We start from the raw sequence: 17,436 nt of genomic DNA on the forward strand, positions 1-17,436 counted from the left end.
CAGGGGCAGGGGAGACAGGCGGTCTTCAAGTGACTGAGAAGGCATGTGGACAGGTCTAGACAGGGGCACCTTAGTGGGCTTTTGATAGTGGTGGCAGGCTCAAGCATGCTGATTGACCGGATTGTCACAAGGGCCAAGTGCAAACAGTGGGAGGGGGGGGTTTCAGGTCCAGGACAGAAACTGATAATTAAAATGACAAACAATGTAGTCATAGCTCAGATGTCACATCCAAACACCAACCAGGGCTGGGAAATGGCCAAAGTGGTGCTAGCAAGGAATGGGTGGTTGTTGAAATGCGTGGTGACAGGGGTAACTCAGTGCGCAGCCTTCATGTGGCTTATCAAAATCACTATGGGAAAACTGTCCCAATTCCACATTCTCAGCACATGGACCCCTCCCACCATCAGTGTGTAGTATGCAGAGGTATGCAAAGGGCGCATGGTACCAGCTACAGCAGGAAGTGCATCAACATACATAACAAACATCTCAAGCAACATGATGAGATGTACAGTCAGCTTAATACTCACCAAAGTGAACTGCAGACATGCATTGGAGAACCCATGTGGAATACCCTCTAGGGGAGTACACTCAAGTAGAACTGCAGGCTGGCCACAAATATGACAGAAGCCCAATGCCCATGTGTGATATGCTGTTACACCGAGCCATCCTTGTGAGCCCATGGAAAAGGGAAGCAGGAGTAGCATATGTGTCAGGACCCCAAGCTAAACACATAAACAAGACAAGCCTGAATGGGCCCAGCAGAAACATACAGTGGATGCCTTCCGATGCCCCAAAGCACCACACTGTCACATGTATGCACAATAGACAAAATAAAATTGAAAAAAATAGAATAATAAAGAAAATACAAATACATTCAAATAATGTATTGAAATAAATAAAATGAAAAGAGTAACAAATTAAACAAAAGCAAAATCAATGAAATAGAAGAAAACCTGAAAAAAGCATAACAAAAATAAAACTAAGTGAAATAATTGAAAAATAATAACAAAATAATGGAAAATTTAAATCAAATGAAAAATTTAAATGAAAAGATAACATACTTACTAAAAACCATACAAATTTGATGAAAAATCAGAAATATATTCAGATTAAAAACTGCTGGAAAAAAAGATAAAAAGAAATTTGCAAAATCAAAAATGGCCATATATGACCCGGGGGGTGCAGGGGCACCCAGGAGGGGGGAGGTACAGGGTGCAACTCTACACCCACATGTGTAGATGTCGAGGTAAACAAAAAAAAAACCTCACTGAGCTCAGCGTCTGAACGGCCGCACCTATGTGGGAGATAGGTTGTCATCATCACCCTCTGGATCTGAATCAGAAGGTGGAGGTGGTGCAGTTGACTCACCACGCCTAGCCACGCCTTGCCCCTCAACGGAAGCAAGTATGCGGGTTTGGTAAGCCAGGCCCTGGCGGGCAATGAGACTGAGGCCTGCATGCATTACCTCACGTGTCACACGTCCTTCCTCCTGCAGGGACTGACGTGTGAGAGTTCTGCTTGCATGGCCTCACATGACAAACGGAGTGACTCCCGGCTTGCACAGAGTTCAGCCGAGATAGTTCTTTCAAGCTGTTCAAACCTGTCTTCTGTCCGCCTACTCTGATCCATCATGAGGTCAGCTAGAGTAGATCGGAGGGCTTGTTGTTCCACCCTCAGGGCCTCACGGTTTGCCTCTGCTTGAGCATTAAGTGCTTCACGCAGCACTGCCATTTCAGCCCGGCATGCCCTGTCATACGCCGTCATGCCCAGCCTGAGTGAGCGGCACGTGAACTGCATAGCCTGCTGATGGAGCACCATTTGCCTAACAGAAGGGAGAATGGAATGGGCCACACTTTCCATACCTTGAGCAATCATCTCAACTGCTCCCCCTGTTGCTGTGCTATGGCAATCATGGAACTCTCCCATTCAGTTGACCCCAGTGCCACACAGCCACCACGTTGCCGGATACCACACCTGCTGGGCCCAAGGAGACGTGGTCCTTGCTGGGTCAGAGCCGCCTGCGGCTGCAGGACTGCATCCCTCCGTTGACATGATGCCCCAGGAACATGGCCAACTGGTGTTGAGTGTGATCGTGCACCCGTAACCACCACAGGTGGACATTCCAACCCTGCCTGGCCCCCTACTGCAGGTGATGCAGACAGAAGACCATCCGACACAGGATCACCTACCAGGATGACTCGTCATGATGCAGATCCGGCTCAACATAGTGGTCAGAGGATACATCAGAGCCTGACTCAGAGTCAGCTCTGGACACGATGGCCTGGAGCACCTGTGGCTTCTCGTGGGCTGCCAACCCACGACCACCACTGGTGCCTGGTTGGTCATGTGAACTGACCACCGTGTCTGGTATGACATCTTCATCCTCTGCCGCCAGTGCATCGTCACCTGCAACATAAAAAGAAAAACAAGAACACGCACGTCAGTAGCACAAACCACACACATACAGTTCACAACATTGACAGACAAATAATGAAACAGCCATGTTACAGGCAAATCAAACCCCAACATCCCAACATACATCCAGTAGCATTGCAATGCAGGGCCATTCCAAAAGCAGTAAAGGATATGTGCAAAATGCGAATGCAACACATGTATTGCATGTTGCACATCACCTGCATCACACACAACTTCTAGAGGGCATACATGCAAATAAAAAATGAGAGATGGTAACAAATAGTCGGCACCTAGCATAAGCATGTGTTACCACACAGATAGACACAGCTAGAAATGTAACCGAACACACCATGATACATGTAACATGATGTTCATGTGTAGCACTCAACTACAATCAACTATGCACAGTACATGTGCCATAGGAGGCATCTACACTAGTGCATTTCCAAACTCTGATGGGAGGGACATGGTTACATACATGTCAGGTCAACATCACACAACACCATCATGATTGCACACGTACACAAGTGGCTCAGCGCAAACAAGCAAAGGGAGTGGAACAAGGGAGAAAAGGAAATCAAAACAACTATCAAACTGTGCACAGTGACATACAGAACACGCTAGTGCATGGAGAAGGGATAAAGGGTTGAAGACCCGGGAAGGGGGAGAAGGAGAACGTGCCAAACAGAACAGACCAAAGAAGGCAAATGAAGTGCAATGATAGAATGTCCATTCAAATAGTGGTAGTGCAGCCAGCAAGTGGCAAGTGCAAGATGATTTGGACAGGGCAAATCTGATGAGTGCAGACAAAGAGTGCTGGACTGTATGGGGACAAGCACTGGACCCATTGATATGGGAGGCCTGTAGGCAGTGCAGCAGGGAGGCAGGGTGAGAAGGTACCTGATCCGATGGACAGAGTGTTTGCAGGGGCACAATGCCAACAGAGGAAACTGTTCAGCTGGGTAGAAGAGGGGCTAAAGCAGGAGCAAGAAGGAAGGTGTTGAGGTGCTACCAGAAGCAGATATATCTCCCTTCAAGATTCAACCTGGCCCGTTGGCAGTTCAAAAGTGAGCTCCCAGCTGTACACACAGATCTGCTCCTACCTCATTCATTAAATTTAACGACTGAGCTTGAGGGAGCGTGGGTTAGAGGATGAAAGGACTCAAGTGGGGAAGAATCGGTAGAGGGATTGTCAAAGGTATTTTCTACCCAGTCCCAAATAAACCTTGTGCACAATGCAGACGGTCTGAAGTAACATCCTTGCATCCACAAATTAAACAAAAGCAAAATCAATGAAATAGAAGAAAACCTGAAAAAAGCACTGGTGCCTGGTTGGTCATGTGAACTGACCACTGTGAAGGGGTCACATAGCTGGAATGATGGGATCCCTGGGCTTGTGGCCAAGGACAAGTCTTGCACTCCTGTACCGAATGTCTGCACCAGCACAGCCATGCCACCACCCACTGTGATTCCTGGTGATGCAGCTGTTGCATCACAACCTGGTGCCCATATCACCCAACAGCAATTTACATCTGCTGTCACAGGGCCAACGGTGGTGGTAGCTGTCCCCCATCCTGTCCCAGAGGGGTGCCCCTGCCTATTCCACCCCTGTAGCCAACCTGGCCACCCTCCACTCCCCATCCTCCCTGGTCTCTGCGCCCACGTGCCAGACCACATCCAGCCCTCGGTGGACGGCCAACTTTGCCACCCTTAGCCTTTGGTGGCCTCCCAACCATTGCACCGATGGCAAATGGGCTATAGGAGGTTCACTCAACAATTGTCCTGGGCAATTGGCTAGAAGGGGGTGGGGTACTTGAAGGTATAGGTACCCAAGTGCGCCTGCAAGGCTGTCTGTGACCCCTGGGGAGAAATGACACGTCACGCAATGCTTAGGCACCCCCTGAAAAAAAAACAAAAAAAATTCGTAATTGAAAATGAATTTAAGCTCACAAAATTAGAATTAAAAAGAAAACATGTGCACGTGACTCCGGTAGCCCACGTGCGTGCATATTACCTCCAGCAGTACGGTGTGGCACCCAGGATCACAAAAAACACATACGTGTGGAACACGCGGGCTACAATGACCTCTAAATGGTACTCATGCACAAGGGGAACCACAGTGGGAAAAAAGTGTATGCGACTCACCGTCTGCCTTGCGTGGAAAAAAAAAGAAAAACACACACGCTCGTGCACATAGGCAACACCCCACCAAAAGAAGAGGTACTGGCTTCAGATGCTGTGAAGTAATCACGTGTGATTCCAGCAGAGTAAACACACGCGTCGGTCTCCACGAACAGCACCTACAGTGTTTTGCTGGCCCGCACTCACCTTTAACCCATGCAGAGAGCAACACCTGTGCGTGTAACGTCACACACGCGCTTCCGCACTTGGGCCCTTTCCTCGAATTAAATGCGTTCACAAACGGACGTGCTATTTGTTCACGTGCTGAATCACTATGCACCCGTCACGAGGGAAACACCCGCATGTATAACGTCACAGACGCGCTTACGCGCTAAGGGCCTTTCCTTGAATTACACACTGACGTGCAGTTTTTTCACGTGCCAAATCACTCCGTATCAAGCTGGCCACGCGACAAAACACGGAAGACCACTCTCCTGCCCAGAAGGCCATTTTCCTGCCCCGCAGAGCCCCGATCAAGCTCCCATCCTGCCATCAGCTGCTGCCTGCTTGCTGGCCACATGCCCTGCTGTTTGGTGCCAGCACGTCAGCCATCTGCAGGGGTCCATTTGCTGTGACCACCCCTGCTGGAACAGAAGACTCCCGACTGGGATTCCATCACTCCAAAGCCCAGCCCCAGGACCCAGTTGCCCACCCACACCTGCCTCGGGGGTTGCCATATCGGACACAACACCATCTGGCACCAGTGGCAACCCCCCAGCAGAGAGGCAGAGGGCTACCAGCTTCAGTGCCAATGAAGTTGTTATCCTGGTGGAGCAAGTCCTGGGGCAGTATGATGCCCTCTTTGGAAGTTCACGCGCCAACAATGAAGGATGGAAGAGGATCTGGATGGACATTGTGGCTGCCATCAACGCGGAGGGGGTGGCAGCCCACGACATTCAACACGTCCGGATGCGCTGGGAGGACTTCAGGTCCAGGACCCTCAACAAGGCCTGGCGCCTCTTGAAGGAGGCGGATACTGAGGGGTGCCGTGTCCGCCTTACCAACAACCAGATGTGGGTCCTGGAACGTATACGCCCAGCGCTCCTCCTGCAGGTCCTTGAGAGGCAGACCCGTCCGGAGTTGAGCAGTAAGTGTACATGCGTACTGATTGGACGCTCTGCATGTTGAGGTGTGCCAGGAGTGTGCAGGTTGGACATATGTCTTTCTAGGCCCATGTATGGATGTGTATGTACAGGGACATGAGCCTGCCGCATGTGAGTCCTGTCATGTGTGAGACACATCAATGGTGTATGTGTTCAAATGCATGCTCGCCGAATGCATGTGTGGGTGCACACATGTTTAAATTTCTGTGTATGTACTGTGGCATGGTTGTGGTGTCACACGTGGATGCTGGTTCCACCTGCATGTATCTGCACTATGTACATGTGCATGTGTGTGTATTTGACAAGTGTGCAACTGTGATACACCATGGATGTATGTGACACTGACATGTAGAAGGCTGATTGGCAGATGTGACATGGATGGCAATGATATCACTGCTTCACTATACTTAAGGTAAATCCAATACCCCAAAAAGAACCTAACTCCATGGTTCAGGGTTTACTGCGACAGGTGGTGGCGATGTACAGATGCATGTATGTCTGGTGGCGTGTGTGCATGTGTTCTGCACTCCCCGTGTTGCATGTTACATCAGACTAACCTTTGGCTGCTCATGCTGTTGTATGTGTATGGATGGTGCTGCCAGCTGCAACATTCCTGTTGATTAGCTCATGTGTGTGAGTTGAAATGATATGTGTGTTGGGGAGTGTGATGGCATGTGTGAAGTTTGACACTGCCACTCATGTGCAACTGTCATGTGTGTATCAGACCATTGTACAGTACCCTGATGCCTGTGTTCTATCTCTCCCTATCTGCAGTGTCAACTGAGGAAGAGGGCGGAGATGGTGCTGTGGAGCAAAGCGGTAGGGATCGCACCGCCAGCCGGAGACGCAAGGCCCAGCTTCGCTCCCATGTTGTCATCTCGTTGGGGATTGAGGAGTCTGGTGCCGCGTCCGTGGCCGCAGCTCCCGAGGGTAGGTCCAAGAGGCGGAGGTCGGAGGTAGACTCCTCGGCAGCAAAAGGGGCAGCTGAGACCCCACAGGGTCCGATGGAGGAAGATGGCACATAGTCATCCAGGTTTGTGGTGGGTTTGGTTGAGGAGGAGGCAGCAGAAGGGACGCAGAAAGGGTCTGGAGGGGGGATTCCACTGGTGCTAGTGGTGCAGTCAAGGGGCAGGGACAGGAGGCAGCACAGGCCGCCGCAGAGGTGCCTGTGTGTAATCTTGTCCCCGATCTTGTGACTGCATCATCCCGCACCAGCAGGGATGCCTTCGTCTAGACCCGTTTTCAGGGAGGGGATGCGCGCACAACAACTGGCCTTCCTCTCCCTGCGGACGTGGCAATCCGGGACCATGTTGAGCCTGTCCTGGCTGGGATGGCGTTGCATCAACGGGGCATCCGAGATGACCTGCAGGGTTTTCGTGAAGACTCTGCACGTTATCTGGGATGCCTCTTTGACCGCGTCGACCTACTAGGACGGGTCACCAGTGATGGATTCCTTCGTGTGCTGGACCTTGTACTGACCCCCTCCTCAACTGAACCCCCTATGCACCAGTCATCCTCTGTGTCATCTTCCGGCCCAAGTATCACGTGGGTACCCTGTGGAGCTGCCTCTGACCCAGCGGCCAGGCTGGTGGAGGACACATCCCTGCCACAGTCAGGAGTCGGAGGTCCAGCAGGGGTGGCCACCCCAACAACTGGACCCCAGCAGGAGGAGGACGCGCAGGCATCAAGAGGCAGTGCACATGCACGGCAGCAGCAGCCTTAAGGTGGGAGCGATGATGGCTCGAGGCCATCAACATCAGAGGGGCAGTCATCTAAGGAGTGCAGGAGGACACTGGATTGGGAGTGTCTTCCGTGTGGCAGCGGTTGGGCCAGCAAATAGATGCTGAGCGGTGGCGGGCAGAAGAGACACGGCTCACTATGGTCAGGGTGGAGAACTCCGAGCGCAGGGCGCTGAGGCAGGCTGAGTGCCTCGAGGCAATTCGCAGGGAGTTTGAGGTGAACATGGTTTTATCCCTGCAAAACCTTGTGGCCATGGAGCAGGCCCGCCTCCAGGACGTAGAACGGGAGTTCGATGATGCCCTGGCCCGGGAAATCAACAAGTGAGCCATAGGACTTGCCCGCCGCCATTGTATATAGTTAATTAGTGTTAGGTTTCCTTTCTGTTTTTCTTTCATTTGGGGTGCTTGGACTATGCACCACCTTTTTGTATATAGTTGTTTATTAGGTAGGGTTTTTTGTAGGTTTCCTTTGAATAGTTGGGCTCATGGACCCCGGATTAGTACTTTGTATATAGTTGAAGACTGGATGTCACTTCATTATTTTTTGATTTTACCATGGATCAATGGATTTGTCTTATTTTTAACCTTTGGATTTCGTTTGAGGGACGGACACATTGGACCCATTTTCATTCGTTTTATTTGGATTCTGCTTTCATGCATTTTTTTTCTATTATTTTGGACATGCATCATTTTGTTTATTATTTCCATTATTGTGTGATTTCATTTAATTCCCTTGCTTTTGTGTTTAATACATTTTTATTTCATATTTCAATGTGTGTTATTCTCTCATTGGTTTCATGCATGTCACAATGTGGGTTTTCTCATTCACTTGCACCCATTGTGTGTGTGTGACGGATATGTATTGATGTGCATACTTGCCATTTGGGATGTATCATGTAATGGTGGATTTCAATGTGGGGTGGATGGTAAACTTGGTTGGGTGTTTGGACTGGGGTGGAGTGGGGTGGGATTCGGGTGGCAATGAGGGCCATGTGTGTGGATCGTGATGACATGTTGGGGGGGACTTGAGTTGGGGCCTGCTGGCAGGTGCCCATCAATGCTGGGTGGGCGGAGGTCCAGGGGGACATGAGTCGGGGCCTGCTGGCAGGTGCCCGTCAATGCTGGGTGAGCGGGGGTGCAGGGGGACATGAGTCGGGGCCTGCTGGCAGGTGCCCGTCAATTCTGGGTGGGCAGGGTTGCAGGAGGGCATGAGTCGGGGCCTGCTGGCAGGTGCCCGTCAATGCTGGGTGGGCGGAGGTGCAGGGGGGCATGAGTCGGGGCCTGCTGGCAGGTGCCCGTCAATGCTGGGTGGGCGGGGGTGCAGGGGGGCATGAGTCGGGGCCTGCTGGCAGGTGCCCGTCAATGCTGGGTGGGTGGGGGTTCAGGGGGGCATGAGTCGGGGCCTGCTGGCAGGTGCCCGTTAATTCTGGGTGGGCACGGGTGCAGGAGGGCATGAGTCGGGGCCTGCTGGCAAGGACCCGTCAATGCTGGGTGGGCGGAGGTGCAGGGGGGCATGAGTTGGGGCCTGCTGGCAGGTGCCCGTCAATGCTGGGTGGGCGGGGGTGCAGGGGGGCATGAGTCGGGGCCTGCTGGCAGGTGCCCGTCAATGCTGGGTGGGCGGGGGTGGAGGGGGACTTGAGTCAAGGCCTGCTGGCCGGTGGCCGTCAATGCTGGGTGGGCAGGGGTGCAGGGGGACATGAGTCAGGGCCTGCTGGCAGGTGCCCGTCAATGCTGGGTGGGTGGGGGTGCAGGGGGACATGAGTCTGGGCTCACAAGTGTGCTCACAAGTGCATGGTGCCATGTAGGCTGACTGCAGGGCATGGTGAGGGTTGTAGGGCAGTCCCCTGTAGTGTGGGCTGCCTGCAGGGCATGGGCAGGGGGGAAACCGCACACCCTGAGGGGCACACAATGCCAAATTGTGTGTAAACCTCCCCGCGCATCCCTCCGAATACATGTATCCCTCTCGCACTAGTGTAATCACGTTTAAAATTCCCTGCGTACCCCTCAAATACACGTACCCCGCTCGCACAGTGCCTATCGCATGTGAAACGTCCTGCGCACCCCACAAATACACGTACCCCGCTCACACAGGGCCTATTGCGTTTAAAACTCCCTGCGTACCCCCGAAATACACGTACCCCGCTCGCACAGGGCCTATTGCGTGTAAAACTCCCTACGCACCCCTCAGAATACACGTACCCCTATGAGGCATGGGGAGGGTGGATGGGCAGCCTGTGTGATTTTCATGGTGCGCGGGGAGTTTCACATGCGATAGGCCCTGTGCGAGCGGGGTACGTGTATTTCGGGGGTACTTGGAAAGTTCACATGCGATAGGCCCTGTGCGAGCGGGCTAGGTGTATTTCGGGGGTACGTGGGAAGTTTCACACACGATAGGCCTTGGGGAGGGGAGTACGTGTATTCTGAGGGGTGCGCAGGGAGTTTTACATGCGATTTCGGTAGTGTGAGAGGGGTACGTGTATTCTGAGGGGTGCGTAGGGAGTTCTACACATGCGATTTCGCTAGCGTGAGAGGGGTACGTGTTTTCTGAGGGGTGCGCGGGGAGTTTTACATGTGTTTTCGTGGTTGAGGGGCTGTATGCTGGTCCACTGGCCTTTGCACCATGTACTGGATTTGTGCGCTGTTCATGGCACACGGGGCGGGGTTGGGGGCGTAACTGGCGCTGCTGCAGGGTCGCTGCGGCACTCTGCGCCACGGCTGGTTACGGATGTGAAAATCCATGAATACGCTGTGCGTTGAAATGGGTTTTGGCGCACGCTGCTGGCACAGACTGCCTCACGTGCACACTGTGCACCATCCGCGTGCACCACTTGTGCGCCGATTTCTATGAATTACCCCCTGAATGTCTATTTTGTTTCTATTATGATTTGTACAATGTAATACGTTTTTATCTTTTGGATTATGTTCTCTTTTATGTGTAAAGTTTATGTTAAACCATAATACATTAAATAAATGAAAAGAATTGTGAAATCACAACTGAAGTATAATAACCAATTAAAGAAGAGCAGTTGGGATGTTATTTTCTTATTACATGGCAGTCTTTATGCCAGAACTATTCTGAAATAAGAACATTATTTCCAGGCTTCTATACAGGTATTGCAGGCTGCCATGTATTATACAGAACTTTCTACAAAGCCCTTCACATAATAATAAAAATTGCAAAAAAAGGAATGTCCAAAATAACATTTGGTTAAAAATATTGTTACAGAGAAAGTATGTGTTGCTTAGGTTGCCAACAACAAATAGAATAAGGAGAACTAGATCTAAGAGAGAGGAAACTTGAAAGTTTGGAATCTAAAAGGGAAAAGGAGCAGAAACAAGACGGGCATTCGGAAGTTTAGGAACAGCAAGGAGGAAATGAGATGAGAGCATGGAGAATGAGATGGCCTATGAACAGAGAAAAGAGAGTAAAGATAGAGGGGGACTAAGGCATGGATGCACTTGAAAACAATGCAAGGACAATGAAAAAGAAGTCAGGAGTCAAATGAGAGCCTGGAATTTGAAGAAAGTGTAGCTTTAATAGATTTGGCAGTGCAGTAAACAAGTATCTGTGATTTTGTTACCACCACTTTTTAGCAATAACAGAATTCCCACCACTTTTGCTGCACCGGCAAATTCGGAGTTTGGAGGTAAAGTGCAGAATTTACCACCAGCAAAATGGCTGAGTTTAATTATCCACTTTACTTCCAAAAATGTATGGATTTATCGCGGAAATTACCACTGACAGTAAATATGCCAAAAATCCCTATGAAGTCCTATGAAAATGGGGATTTACACAATCATAAAACCACTTGTAATCAGATCGTATTGTCAGGGTACCGATAAGTGGTGACAATAAATGCCTTTGGTGGTATACATCAGCTGATTTAATACTGATTTACCACCAAACTCGTAATCAGGCCCATATATAGAATGCAGAGGTACACGTTGCTAGGCAGGGAGAACTACCAAGAAAGAGACAACTGGCCCGTCCGTAGGCATCCTAACCTTTTGGCAGCAGCAATTTTATCTCATGGCCATCTCACTGCCACCTGTCTTCCCCGAAGTTGAATGCAGAAGTGACCATGTATAGGAACCACCCAACACCCAACTGATCAGCATTAGTTTCACAGGCGTTGTAAAGCGATTTCACCATATACTTTGTGCTGGCCGAATTACCTGCTACCTGCCCTCCCACACCAGCGATCCGAAATAGTTGTTTGAGAACTATAAAGCATGCAGTCACCAGGCGTGTCACCGGAGAGACAGGGAAAAACGAGTGGATGTGTTTCATCATCACCAGGGTGGCATGCCTCCTCAGCCTGGAAGCAGTGCCACCATAGGATACGCCAAGCAAGGCACGGCCACATTCATGGCCAGTACCTTCCTTTGTAGACACACTGTACTTGCCACCGAATGTGCAAGCAATGAATGCACTCATGGAGGGATTACATGTTCTTGGACTCCTTGTGTGGCTACCATCTCGTTGGTGGTCCAACTTTTACAAAGCCTGTGCTGTCGGTGGTCACACACATGGGCCACTGCTGAGACAGTAGCTTGGAAGCCACAAACACCAGAAATCTTGCTTAATGGAGCTGTGGACATCCCATATGTACTTTGCAGGGCACAGATACCCTAGGCTCTTGCTTTGAGATGCAAAGTACCATTTGTAATACAGGTTTTTAGAGGATCCCAGTCTTGGGAAAAATGACAGAGCCTCACGGGGGAAAGGTAAAAGCAAAGGCTGATACAACTGTGATATTTATACTTTGGAAAACCATGCAAGTGTTAGTTTAATATTTCGAACAAGACATGCAAATGTGAGGTTGGTAGTTTAGGAACATGTAAATATGAAATGTGTATTTAAGGCTACCTGGGCAAATATCAGTAAAAATGGTGCAGAAATCCTAAGGTTATGCGAGATAAACATTGAATCAAGTGTAACAGGCATTATCAAGGCCGCTTTCTGCTTACATAGATTTCCTATGATGCAGGAGAATCTATGTTCTTTGCATTGCCCAATACCCATTGAAAATCCCAAGTCACAGGACTTTGAAGTTTACTTCACAGAGGAATTATTCTGAATGTTGAGCTTGGAGAAAGTGTGTACGAATGCTGACTGAGAATGTGTGGCCTGTGCATCATCAAACAATGTAAATTGTTAAAAACTTGACATCAAATGTTTATGTGATAAACAAATGTACATTCATATGCCATTTCTCAGCACATTCAGAGGAACCCATATGGTGATTTCAAGAAGGGTATAGAGATGAGGGTATGTCTTGTTGTATGTCACTTTACTTAATCTCTAACCATATCCATTACCACTCCCATATCCAATTAATCTTTAAAAACCCTCCCACTTTTTTAGTGAGTACCCATGACCTCTTTCTCTTCTATGTTTCGTGCAGGCCAGTGATCAACAGTTCATATCTACAAAAACTTTAAGGGGGTAACTATGTACATACTGCCTGTGTGGTGAATTTGGAGGCAGGTATCCCAGCTGGGTAGTCCATCACTTCCCTTCATCGCTGTTGGCTAGAGTGGAAGTGATCTTAGCGTGGTCCTCACCTAGCCCTGGTATCCTTTTCTGTTAGACAGTTCAACTCCTAAATATTTATACATTTCAGTATACTCAATATGTCCAAGCTCTGTGATGAGAGGTTGCGGTTTTACGTGATGAGCCATAACTAACATAGTTTTGGTTTTTATTAGATTGTTTGACAACCCATGACCTTTAGCATAGCTCGCTAATGCATTTATCATGGACTTCATGCCTGAGTATAAATGGTCACATATGACCAAGTCATCTGCATAAAGCATTGCGGCAGCAACACATTGGCCGATTTGAGGAGGATTCTTTGCACTAAGGACCATTAGTGCCGGGAGATCTGCAATATAAAGGTTAAAAAGAAGGACTGTCAATATGCATCCCTGTTTCACCCCTCTACCTATTTGTATATCACCTGACAAAAGACCAGTGTCAGCAAGTCGAATGTGTGCAGTAGCAATAAGCACTAATCGCAGCCAATGGCCCGTATTTCCTTCCAAAGCAGTGCACGTTGTCTTGGTCAAATACTGCCCGAAAATCAATGTAGTAATATAAACAGATGGGTTATTTTTAGCTCTAGCCTGTTACATAACCAGCAATCTAATATTATGAATTGTAGACGAACCCTGGCGAAAACCGGTTTGAAATGTATGTAGACTATGGTTCTCAGTAACCCATGTTTGCAAAAAATGTAGCACAAAATCAGCAAATACTTTACCAGTAGAATCAAGCATTGAAAGTAAAAGGTAATTTTCCGGTGCTAAACGATTTCCAATTTTAAATACAGGTACATAAATGGCTTTCTACCAAGACATGGGAATGCATCTTTCTCGGCACACTTTCATAAACAAATTACATAGTATATTGGCCCATAAATCGTAATTGCCTTTGAGTACTGCCGATGAGAGACCATTTGGTCCTGATGCACTGAAGCTTTTTAGTTTTTTTAAATGGGCTAACATCTCAGAAATATTAAAGGTCATGGGCCAATTTAAATATTTAGCTTTAAGCACTGGCTCTGTAGCTTCACGTTTTTTCATTTTATCTTCAATGAAAGCAGTACATACACTCTCTGAAATGGGAATAATGACTCAGGCCCTCATTAGGACCCTGGCGCTAAGTGTTTAACGGCGCCGTAAAAGACTGCGGCGCCGTTAAACACTTAGCGCCTTACTACGAGGTCCCTTTGCGGGACCGGACCTGAACTGCAGGTCTAGACCAGCCGTTAAAGTAGGGACCTGCAAAGGGACCTTGGTGCTAAGTACAGTACCGCAATTTGCGGTACCATACTTAGCGCCTTCCCCAGTCCCATTGAGCCCTATGGGGCAAAAATGGGAATGGGGAAGGGCCAATGTTCAATGGGGAATTACCGCCCCGCCAACCTTGGAATGGGGTGGTAATTCCCCATTGAACATTGGCGGACTCGTTACGATACCGGCACCAACCATGGTGCTAATAGCGCCATGGTTTAGCGCCAGTATCGTAATGAGGGCCTAATTGTTTAGTAGGTGGTTTGGCAAGGTTTAAAATTCACCACTCCTGTTTAGTTTCATTGTCACTCAATGCCTTGACCATCTTTTGCCAATTTGCATTAATACCCATTCGTTGCCTGTGTTTTAACCAATTACGGTATGAATCTTTCAACTTGTGTGATTTAATATGGACTTTTTGTTTCGTAGCACCACCTCTTTTTAACCTACGAATCTGTCTGCGCAAACTTCGTTTTTGAATTTCAGTAGCAAAGTCACGCACATACTTCTTTTCAGCTAGAGCCTGTTTTTCCACACTCATAAGCAAGTACTTTTAGCCTGTCTTCCATCTCATCAGCTGTATGCATTCCTAATATAGACTCTCAGTGTGGATTGAGAGTGTCATCTTTTTACGCACCTTTCTAATGTTTCTTTCTGACCAAACCACCCGAGTGCCACTCTGGTTAGTTATCAATCCACCATTGGCATATCAATGTATTTTCAATTGGTCTAGGTCTAGGGTTATGCTAATTGTGGCATGATCAATAAATACATTATTTTCCACTGTTAGATTTTTAACAGTATTAATCAGTCAAGGATTGCCACATAAACAATATATGTTAGTTGTTTTAGACCCACAATTCCAGGTTGTTCGACCAAGAATATCACCTGGCGTTCGCCCATTCAAAATGACCAGGTCTCATTGTTTTAGAAAACAGAGCCATTGTTTACCTTTTATATTCGCAGATTTTTTCATAATCTCATTCTTTGCTGCTATGGTAGAATATGTCTCCTTAATCAAGTTCATTTTGCATGTAGGTCTCCACCCAATAATATACAATCTGCCTCTGCATTCTCATACCAGTTGGCAATCGTAGAGTCAATTTATTCAAGTACTCGTTCAGTGTGAGCAACTCCAGGAGGGTCATACACATTAATAATAAGTATACGTTGAATTCCAATACCTGTCTTAAAGGATAATTCTACTGTTGACACAAATTCACTATCGTCTGGTTTTGAGATCACAGTTGATGATATTTCTTGTCGTACCCCAGTAATAAGCTTCCAGAATGGGTGTACTTTCTCACCTCTCTTTGCTAATGATTGATAAACTACGAACCCATCAATATTAAAATAAATTCTGCATAGCACTACTACAGAATGTTTGACTAGTTTATTAAGAGAGGGTCCCTTTTGTATAAAGTGAGAATGGCTGCACGTGTTCCATGATATAATTTCAAAATTCCACTTCTGGGGGGCTTGTAGGCCAGGTATTAACTTTTTCAGCCATTGACAACCTTTTTTGTTGTCAAATTCGTCTGTATGTTTTTTACTTAGGTCAGACCCAATGTTTCTTTCCTCTTCTATTGATTTTTTACAGTGATCACAACAGGGGGCAACAACTTGGGGGATACAAGGTTGGTCTAATTCATAGCCCAAACATTCCTTGGATCCAGCTTGGCTTCTAATTAGCGCAGCTGTCATAGGGAGTACACAGTGAACAGAGGCCATCCCCCCAGTTCCTCCTCGCGCAGGAGCGATCAAATCAAAATCGCACAAAGTTAGTATACGGAAAGGTGGTATTTGCATACAGATTTTGAGTAAGGAGATTCACATTCATCAACTGATTGAGCCTCTGCCTCTGGCACCTCTTGCGATTGATTTATGATAATCGCAGTAGAGGTGAATCCGATTTCTACAGACAGAGACAGGTGAAGTTCAATTATCGTAGCCTGAGTTTTTATACAGTGTTCCAACAGCTGTGCTGTTTGGGTCCCATGCCTCTGAATATTTTCATGTAACCGACCACACAGTTTCAAGAGGATTTTTATAGCAGAATTTAAAACTCCCCACGTAGGGTCATCACTCAAGTGTTCGTACCCAGAGATTTATTTGACTGAATCAACAGCCTGTTTTCCCAGATCATCAAGGATGGTATTTTCTCCTGCAGTGTTGGTAGTTGATAACAGTTTAGGTGAGGCACATAGTCTTGAATGTATGTTTTCATCAATTTTCTTCTGACTCCGAGAATTATTAATCTCTCTTATGCTAAAATCATTTTGCTCCTGAATTAGCATTACACATAGAGTTACATCATTTGAGTAAGGAATTGTTATCAATGTCGGCAAAGTCCTCTTCAGAAATGTTTATACCCAATTTTACTTGGGGCAAATTATTATGCTCGAGCAAGATCTCAGTTTCTTTCAAAACGTTCACAGAGGTAATTTTAGAGTTCTTTACTATTTTGCTATGTTCAAAGCATGCAGTTATTTGTGTAGTAATAGCAGGGGCTTCTGCAGCAACTTCTACTACCTATGCAGGTTGGTTAATCATAGCCTCAGCTCTGTGGTCATTTTGTCCGTCACTGTTTCCTGCTCTTTTGTACCCATGCACTTTCACATAGGGTTAAGTGTTTCTCAAGTTATATTTACATTTATTTTGGGACTTTCCCGACATGGTTCAAAGACTCAGTGCTAGGTTTGTTTCCCAATGTAGGGTGTGTGAGGCACAAGGTTGCTGATCGTATTATAGAGAATATTTGATCTGGGTTTGCCGTATAGACAACGTTGTGTGGGCAGATACCAAGGCACGCTCTGAAAATGCCAAAGTGTTATAGATAGAAGTAAGAGGGTTTAGCTTACCAGAGTTTTTTGAAGTCGTAGTTTAGTTGGAGTAGTGGTGGTCACTCCAGTACAATGCACCCCGGCACCAAAGGCACACTCTTTCCACTCTCCTGCCACACGCACTGCTGCACGTGCACAGCTGTTATAAGCACAAACTCCTCTTCAATAGGATTGCCTGTAGAACACAGAGCGACGTTCTGCAGACAAAAGCAGTGGAATGATGATCCGAGCATGCTACTTCACGGAGGGCTCCAAGTCAAACTCGCAGCAAAGATGGTAACGACAAAGGACTCCCACACCAAAGGCGCACACTCTCCACACTCCTGCCGTGATTTAGTACAATCAAAGTCATATTTT

This window comes from Ambystoma mexicanum, chromosome 2q, assembly GCF_040938575.1.
Source record: "Ambystoma mexicanum isolate Mex_15411 chromosome 2q, UKY_AmexF1_1, whole genome shotgun sequence".
Taxonomy (NCBI): domain Eukaryota; kingdom Metazoa; phylum Chordata; class Amphibia; order Caudata; family Ambystomatidae; genus Ambystoma; species Ambystoma mexicanum.